Source organism: Acinonyx jubatus, chromosome D3 (assembly GCF_027475565.1).
Source record: "Acinonyx jubatus isolate Ajub_Pintada_27869175 chromosome D3, VMU_Ajub_asm_v1.0, whole genome shotgun sequence".
Lineage (NCBI taxonomy): Eukaryota > Metazoa > Chordata > Mammalia > Carnivora > Felidae > Acinonyx > Acinonyx jubatus.
Genome location: NC_069392.1, coordinates 90782355 through 90791238, shown reverse-complemented (window position 1 = coordinate 90791238; position 8884 = coordinate 90782355). Strand labels below are relative to the sequence as shown.

The 8884-nt window shown below is 50.3% G+C and overlaps 1 long non-coding RNA gene across 1 annotated transcript; it reads left to right on the top strand.

Annotated features, from left to right (window-relative positions):
* Positions 1–1117: 1117 nt before the first annotated feature.
* Positions 1118–7469, top strand: LOC113602368 (uncharacterized). Its single transcript, XR_008291936.1, has 3 exons — positions 1118–1374; positions 6239–6363; positions 6683–7469. It is a non-coding gene; the product is annotated as an uncharacterized LOC113602368 (long non-coding RNA).
* Positions 7470–8884: the final 1415 nt, after the last annotated feature.

Genomic DNA, 8884 nt, shown 5'->3' with positions numbered 1-8884 from the left:
GGTACGGACATCCAGTTTGAGCAGATCGACACATCCCACCACGTAAGATCCCAGTGGGCACAGCTCCACTGTCTTTGTTTCCCGGGAAGTGACACACGGGTCCCCGCAGGGGATGCCAGCATCCAGGGCGCACCCTCTCTGTATCAGGTGGTTGTGAGCAGTGGCGAGGGCTACGGGCGCCGTCTCCGGGGGCCTCCTGTTGGCGTTCCCACCTCTACGGCTGTTTGTACGATTCTGGGAGGGTCTCTTAATTCCAGCGGCTCCTATTTCCTCACCCGTGAATTGAGAAAGTCGAGGCCGTGTCACAGAGCTGGCGTGGGACCGCCACATTCACTACCCACAGAGCACGTAAAGCAGCACTGGCACGTGGGAAGACCCTCACGGATGCCGACTATTATTACAGCAAGTACGCACGGAGTCGGACGGGTGTCCTTGCATTGAGAAACAAGGAATCACCAAATGTATACACTTCACTTTAAAAGGCCTCCCTGGGCTTCAGCGTACGCGCCTTAAAATACCGGGCCAGGTTTAGTGCACGTACCGTAACACGTCTTTGATCATCGACTGCAGCCTTGAAAGTTGTTTTATAAACGTGTCAGACATTTCTGCGCTGCCAGAGACACCTCTTTGCTTTTCCCCAACTGTCCCCAAATCACAAACATGGTCAAAATATCCAGAATATACGCACTACGCCACACAGCCTGAATTGACACACGGCCTTCCTGATGTCTGAAGGCCACGGTGAGCACTAAATTTCCAACAAGATAAAATGGGGCTGTGCCCCCCCCCCCCATCCCTGGGATCAGGGCCCTGGGAAGTGAGAGTGATTGCCAAAGGGGAGAGAGAATTCCGGGATGCCGTTGGCCAGAGAAGGAGGTTCAAATAAACGCGGGGTTAAGCAAAATGTCCTGGGGTCCGGTGCAGGTGAGTGGGCACCATATCCAGCTAACCCAAATATTTAATGTGGGAGCAAGGTGGGCTCATCTAACCCTGCGGTACGTCCAGGAGTTCTGGCGGGAAGAGGAAGTGACCCAGGGATGTCTCTTCCACGCTCGGTGGGCGTGGTCCTCAGCATCGCCCAGTCCCGCCGAGGCCGGAGTCTGCGCCTGGGCCTGCCCCTCCCACCCGCGCCTTGGTCCCGTCCTGGGGCCACCGCTGCATTTCCGTCCTGAGCTGAGGGAGCCAGTCCTGGTCCACAGCCCAGGAGGGGGAACATCCTGGAGGCCTGTGGCTGCGGCATCTGGGGCGCGGGAGCGCCAGCGACAGAGCTGGTGACCCGGCGAACTGGTTACCGGCCAGATCTGATCCATTTCAAGCGGATGCGGAATCGGTTTCCGGTTTAATGTGAAAGAGCCGTGTGGGCGGATTGTTGAGGTGACTCCCTTTTTTTTTTTTTTTTTAACTTGTTTTCCGATGCAATTTGCAGCTTAACAGCCGCACTATAAATGACATGATTAAGTTTTATATATTTCTGTATATTTGATGTATTTACCCAAATGCAGCTGTTGCTTCCTATACGGTTCAGATGTTTAGAGCGGAATCAATTGTTTGTGGTAATCACACTTCCCAAGCTTGCTGTTTTCTTTGTTTCTGCTTGGCTTTTTAAAAAAATAAATGCTCTGTTACAAACCTGAAACACCTCCAAAACACACTGAAGGTTTATATGGGTGCTTCCACAAAACGGCTTTTTATTCGCACAGAAAATATAAGTATCAAAAAAAAAAAATCGCCTGCGGGAAGTGACGTTTTCCAAAATGTAGTGCTTTCGAGTTGCAGTTACATCTGGCACCCGGTCCTCCGGGACGCGTCCGGCCACTCGTGGCGCCTGGGGCTTGGGGACAACTTGGGGGAGGGAGAGGCCTGTTCGCAGGACGCCAAGGCCCTGTACCCGGCGTCTGAGAAATTCACTGGCTCGTTCCACGTTGTGTCCTGCTATCACTAGAGAAATGATCCTAGTTAAAAATATTCCTGTTATAATTGTATGTACATACACAAAGACTTGTCGTCTACTTAATATTCCTGAAGATATGATTATAATTAACCTTGTAACAAATCATGCAGAGGAAAAGAAAAACCTTTAATTATCCAAATGATTAATCTCGCCAAGCCAACCATTTGGACATTGAGATTCTGACTTTGTCAAAGAAGTGTCTGAATTTTTTACTTTCATTTTGGTGTGTGCGACAGGCATCAACCTTCTTCACGGGACTGGTTATATTTAGAGTGGTCAACGTCGTGTTTTCTTGCACTCACTGACCTTCCAATGTGAGCAGTCACGTTTGCAATTTTAAGGAGGGGGCCAGGAGCAAACATAATGAATTACTCGGTTAAGAAATATTATGGGATGGAGGTATTGCACGTTTATAAAGATATTTCTCATTTTTTTTAAAGTAATGCATGTAGAGGTAATTTTAGAAGAAATGAGGTAGGATTAAGGGAAAAAAATAATTGGGAAAAAGCAATAACTGATATTATAAGTAGATTGAAATCTTTGCAGACCTGAGCGATTCATTACCGTTCCTATTTTTAAAATTCCAAGTTTCTCTACACATAATTACAAAGTGTCTCAATATGTGTTCTTTTGAAATGAAATACCACCCAGCCTAGTTCCACAATGTTTTCTTCACTGGAGATGTTTGATTTTCTTTTTCTTTTTTTTAAGCATGACAGATTAGTCCATTCTACTAAACCACCCAATAAGAAGCTCGTGTCTTTTTTTATTATATTATCGTTCCATTCCATCGGATGCATTTCATAAGCTGTTTTGAAACACAGATTTTTATTTATCTGTGTTTGCCTAATGGCATTTAGCCATTCTTCTCTAAAGTTAGTTGATGGTGTCCTACTTTAAATGCATTAACTTCAGGTCAATAAAATACTGAGTGGGAAATCATTGTCTCAGATTATACTTATTCTGTGTACGTATGTTCTTTCCTAGATGCTCAGAAAACCTTCCTAAATTTAATTCCCACACACTATGTCAAACTCATCATTGGACAAGTAATAAATCATGCCTTATTAAAGAAACCAAATTTTCTGGACCTTAAGATTGGAAAATTATTAACTTAATTCTTTACAAATTGCACAGAAGATAATATCTGATAATCCATTAAGCACAACTTAATCAATGTCTTCCATCATAATGCAAAATGTACTGATAAGAACTCAAGCTCTGTTGATTAAAAGGGTATAATGTAATAGTGTCTATAAAATTCAGATTGCTAGAAATGAATATCTCGCTAATGGAACAAGCCAGTAAATTCGATTATCTTTCCCCACTTTTAAGCATATTTATGCTATGACAGAACAAGATGTAGTAAAACGTCTAACCTAAGAAAACAGAATCAGTATCAGGTTCACAACAGTATTTAAGTAGAATGATTTTATATACTCCTGATCCTGGGAAAATGTTTGGTTTACAGTGACAGAGTGCCCAGGCCGAACTTGGTGTTTCTTTAGACCACCTTTGAAATGAGTTCAGCGTGGGTGTAAACCTACCTTCATAACCCAGGAGCTTCCCCATGGCCTAAAACAGACGGAAGAATGTGGTACCAGCAATGTTTCCTGACCCTGTGTTTGTTGGACCGGCCCAAACTGTTTTAAAATGATCTGTTACAGCATGCAATTTTATTTCAAATTAAGAGAGGGTTTTTTTTTTTGTTTTTTTTTTTCACACTACAATATTTGTGGGTGTTTTGTTTTTGTAGGTGAGGCGGTAAGATACGTTACTTGATTTTAAATTTTTTTTTTCAACGTTTTTTATTTATTTTTGGGACAGAGAGAGACAGAGCATGAACGGGGGAGGGGCAGAGAGAGAGGGAGACACAGAATTGGAAACAGGCTCCAGGCTCTGAGCCATCAGCCCAGAGCCCGACGCGGGGCTCGAACTCACGGACCGCTAGATCGTGACCTGGCTGAAGTCGGACGCTTAACCGACTGTGCCACCCAGGCGCCCCACGTTACTTGATTTTAAAACACTAAACGCTATGTCCTGATTTCTGTGATGTGTATTTCTCCACGTATCCCAAGTAATTTGTCAGTTTGCCATTAGCCAGCTGAACTCAGAATATGTGTGCGTGTGTACGTGCGTGACTACACAGAGGGCACATCTCTATGAAACTGCACGGTTTACATAGAGCCTAGTGACTTTCGAATTATTTACACTGACCCCGAGGGTTCAGAAGTTGGTTTTCAGAGGAAACAGCCATCTTTCTACTCAAACCTGCCAAAAGGCAGCGTGTGGGTCTGAGCGCGTTCCTACGTAAACATAATTGCTATTTAAAGTGGAGATGTGTTTGCCAGGCTAATTCTTTCCCCTCCGTTAAGTCAAGCTTTCTGTATTTACAGAAATACAAATATTTTGCAGTTATAATACATCAATGATCATGATTCTGCAAATGCAATTTTCTTTTGAATAATGAAGCACCAGCACGTTAAAAAACCGTATACGCCCATAACATTTAAGGCTTTTACGTAGTAGGGCACTGCAATGCGGTGACTTAGTATCTGGCAAGGGACCGGAGGCTTCTCCTGCGCCGTGGTAAACGTGGTAAGTGTTAATAATGTGAAATGAACCAATTTGCCCTCTTGAGAAGAACGGATGGTATCTAAATAGTCTTCCTTTTCAGTTATAAAAAGGTCTTCCAATCTGAACAGACAAAGCTATTCCAGTATTTCTATTTGTTTAAGAAAATAGGTCTAAATTGATGAAACTAATCATTTTATACTAAGTGCTCTTTTTAAAGACAATTGCTGATTGCCTGCCCCTTTTGTAGCTGTAGCTGAGCCCGAGATGGTACAAAATAACCATCTTGCCAGTTGTCACAACTATTTGCTCATTCTTTAATTAAACATAATATAGAAAACAGTATAATTCACATCTAATTAGAAATCAACTTCTGTAGACGGTGAACTCTTTCCAGAACTGGCGTTAAGGATCACGTCTAACGATTACAAAGTTGTTTATCTTCTTTGCCGGCCTCGATTTCATGTCTGAAATCCCTGCACCCACTTCTTGATTTTTTAAGAAGAGATTCCTTGGTGCTGCCTCCTTCCTTTCCAGGAGGCAGTGATGGTCATGTTAGTGGAGGGAAATCGCTATATCCAGGCTGATTTCAGTAACATGTGCCTCATCGGGATCCTGAGTCTCCCTTTGTGCTAAAACGAAAGCAAGTTTTTCCACTCAGTGAAACAGATAATGGACCCCAAAATGCGCTGAATCACAATGACTTAGCCCTTTTCACCTTCGCCCAATCACCAAGAAGGTTTCAAGTGATTTGCGAGTCTATTAATTCGATATTAATTTGCCAAGTCATTCTACACGGTGAATCTTCTGCAGCCCAAGCTTTTGGAAAACCGTTCTGGAGCGATATATTCCTCCTGCCTGTTTCACAGTCTTGTGAGGGAGGCGATGGCCCCCCGCCCTCGAGATACGGAACGTGGGAACAGAGGAAGAGCGATTTTCTGATGCCAGCCGGGGAGCACAGAAGCCTCACAGCTTCGCTTACTCAGCCAGCATTCACTGGGCGCCTACTAAATGCAGACGCTCTAGATTCCGGGGCCTGAAAGCCCGATGGTGGTCTCACGGGAGTTCCACTTCGACGAAGACGGACAAAGAGACGGACGGCCAGGCCACCGCCTGTAAGGCGTGCCGTGGACACCTGCCATTGGAGCACAGAGGGGTTAGGGACCCCGGGATGGGGGCTGGGCGCAAGGGAAGGCCTTTTGGGAGGATGCTCAGTTTAATTGGAGATTTGTAGGGCACGCAGGAGGAGAGCTGGCGTTCGGAGGGAGGTGGACGGGGAAAGAGGAAGCCCGGTGGTGAGGGGCAGGGTGGGACAGAGTCTGCACAGCCATGCTGGGGACTGTGCTTCCTGAGTAATTACCATTTAATGGCGGGTTTGTCCCTGCCACCTTCTTATTCACGCATCGCCCCTGGGTATCTGGCAACGGTGGGGAAGAATGCATTAAGCGGAGCAAAATACAGATTATGAAACAAAGCGGCGGGGACGTTTGCTCAGGGGTGCTTTCTGCAGCAAAAAAGCAGCTTGGTCTCCATTTAGGGGATTCGGCCCCCAACCCCACAAGCGGAGAGGCAGCGTTGACGGTCTGACGGACTCCTGGGACTGGTTGGGCTGCGACCTGTGGGAACGGAGCCCTCACCGTCCCCGTCGTCCTGCCCGGTAGCCTGCCCTCTTCGTGCCTCCCTCTTCCTACGCGACACCTTGTTTTCTTTCAGATCTGTGGTGCTGGTTGCTGCAAATGCAAAATCCTGGTTTGTGAGCCCCGACCTCTGAAGAAGAAAGGAGCTATCTGAACCCAAATGCTTCATTCAGTGCTTTCCAGCTTTCCACCAGTTCAAAGGTGAGGCTTTGGGGAGCACCAGGGGGGAGCAGAGCGGCCACACGGTCTGGGCCAGCATCTCGTGAACAAGGGAGACGTGGGGAGAGGGGCCCTCATCCGCCTTGCCCCACAGGGGCCGGTAAGGCTTCCAGCGAGGGCGGACGGGAGGACGGGGCGCCCGGGCCTGGGGCTTCCTGTGGCCCGGGGTGAGGGGGGACGCAGGATCCTGTGTCCCGGGACAGCCACAGGTGCGCTAAGGGGGAGGCCAGCTCCCACTGGAAGAACAACGGGGGTGGGGGGCGGCGCGGCCACTCATTCGCACAGATCCTCCCGCGTCCAGGGCTCAGAGGGGACCGTCTGGCCCCTTCTCGGAGGACACAAATGGAAGCCCGCTCGCCCATAGGCACACTCACTTGCAGTTGGTGAGACGGATCCGCTCAGGTGGAGAGCCACTCAGAGGTGCGTTCAGGACCAGCCCAAGCGTCAACGCATTCCGCAAGAGGGCGGTCCGGACTGCGGGTGCCACGTCATCTCTGGCGTGGGTCACAGACCCAAAACAAGCCCACGTTGCCGTGGCCCCGTGCTCCTGAGGTACTTCTGGGGGACACTGGCTTGGAGAACGTTGTTTTGATGACTTCGATGAAGGTGGTGGAACTAATTCCCACTCGAATGGGTGGTTGTTTATTTCTGCTTCGCGTGAATCAGAGGTAATTGTTTTGAATAGCCTTTCACGGTGGCTCTGTGTACTGGGGCCATCTGGTGCCGATGTCCCCGCTTCTCCACTTGTGGCTTTTAAGACACGCTTCCCTCTCCCACCGTGAGGCTGCTCCTCTGATTCAACCATCGGTGATTAACGGAGCTCACGTCCAAAGACCCCATTCAGAGGCGAGCTGACACGGACAGCTTTGGTCTCCAAATTAGGAAATAGTAATTCCCACCGTCAGCCAAGTGTTTGGTGAAGGAAAGCGACAACAGCAAGGGCAACACTTTCTTGACAAACGCACAAGTGACCATGTGACACAGGAGCTGAAACAGTCAGGAGTAGGTCGAGGTGGCTGGGGGCTGGCACAGGTCGTGTTTGAAGGTCAATCTTCAAGGGGTGGTAACGTGTATAAAATTCTTCCTAGTTTTCCTGATTGCATCAATATTTTGTTTCTGAAGGGAATAAACTTATTGAGTCTTAAAATATAAACTCACTGGAAATGCCTTTGTGTCGACAGCGACCTCGTATAGACTCTGTCCCCTGAAATAATGGCCGTTGCTTCCTGCTGGGGGTGTGTCCTGGGAGGAGGGCGCAGCATCCGAGAAGCACTGGGGTTTCGAGGTGCTGGGGGGCTGGGTGTGAGGCGTCGCAGGTTTGCAGATTCAGCAGCGGGACCTTCGTGAGGAAGAGTGTGGAACAGGCCCCAGCAACGGACGGCTGAGTCCCCCACTCATCGGCACAGCCAGATGGGCCAGCATTGCTGGAAGCCCGGATCTGGGAAGTGGGAACGTCGACGGACCGGAAGGAGCTGGACAGAGGCCCCCGTCCGGCCCGCACCGTCCCACCCACCAGGGCGCTCTCCCCTCACTGTCCCCCTGGCCCTGGTGCTGGGTCCCGTGGTCGGGGCTCAGTCCTGGAGACGACCCCAGAGCTCACCACCTCGAGGCTCCCTGACCCCCTCCTCTGGGCTCAGTGGGGACTTCGTCACACAGGGGCTCTGGTACCGACCGGTCCAGCCGCCGGCCCCTTCCCTCCGCGCCCCCAGCCCCAGCCTCAGCAGCTTTCCAAAGTGTCTCCTCCACAGAAGCTCTTTAGGAACGTCAGGACCCCCCTTACTGCTGTCACACTTGGCAGATTCTGAGGGTTCCGTGTGCTCTGTGGCCGGAGAGGGACAAAGAGCACGTACCTGTTTCTATGAGAAATCCAGTGTCACACCCAGAAAGAGCCCATGCCCTTCACCAGGGGGCAGCGTGTGCTCCGGTGGGCGGGCGCGGCCTTGGGAGGCAGCTAGCGCAGCCGGGGCGGTGGGTGCGTGTGGCACACAGGCTGGACCCCCACGGCCAGCCACCTGCGGGGGACGGGCGGGCGTGTTTCCTCTGCACCCTGGGGCAGGGGGGCCCCCGGTCACCGCAGCCACGTGGATGGTCGGTGCCGGAGGCGGCTCCCCCTGCGGGGAGCTTCTCTGACCCCTCTCCCTCGTCCACACCGGGAGGCTGAGCTGCTGGCAACCCTCATCGCGGACGGACGTCTTCCTCCCTCGCTGTCCCAGCCCCTCCCCTGACCTCACTGCAGGTCCCCCCCCCCCCCCCCCCGGGGGAAAGTCTGCGGGTTCTCCTCCTGGGAAGTCAGTGGTTTCAGTTTTCACTCTCCCGTTGAGACCATGGTATCGGACCTGTGCGCAGTCGGCTCATGATGCTCTAACAGAACATAAACCCTGGGCAGCCGGATCGACTCCCCACGGCGGTGCAGCTGAAGCCCAAGACGACCGCAGATTCGGTGCCAGTGAGAACGTGCTTCTCCACGCCCCTCTGTGTCTCCGCCCTCCGGAGGCCCCGAACC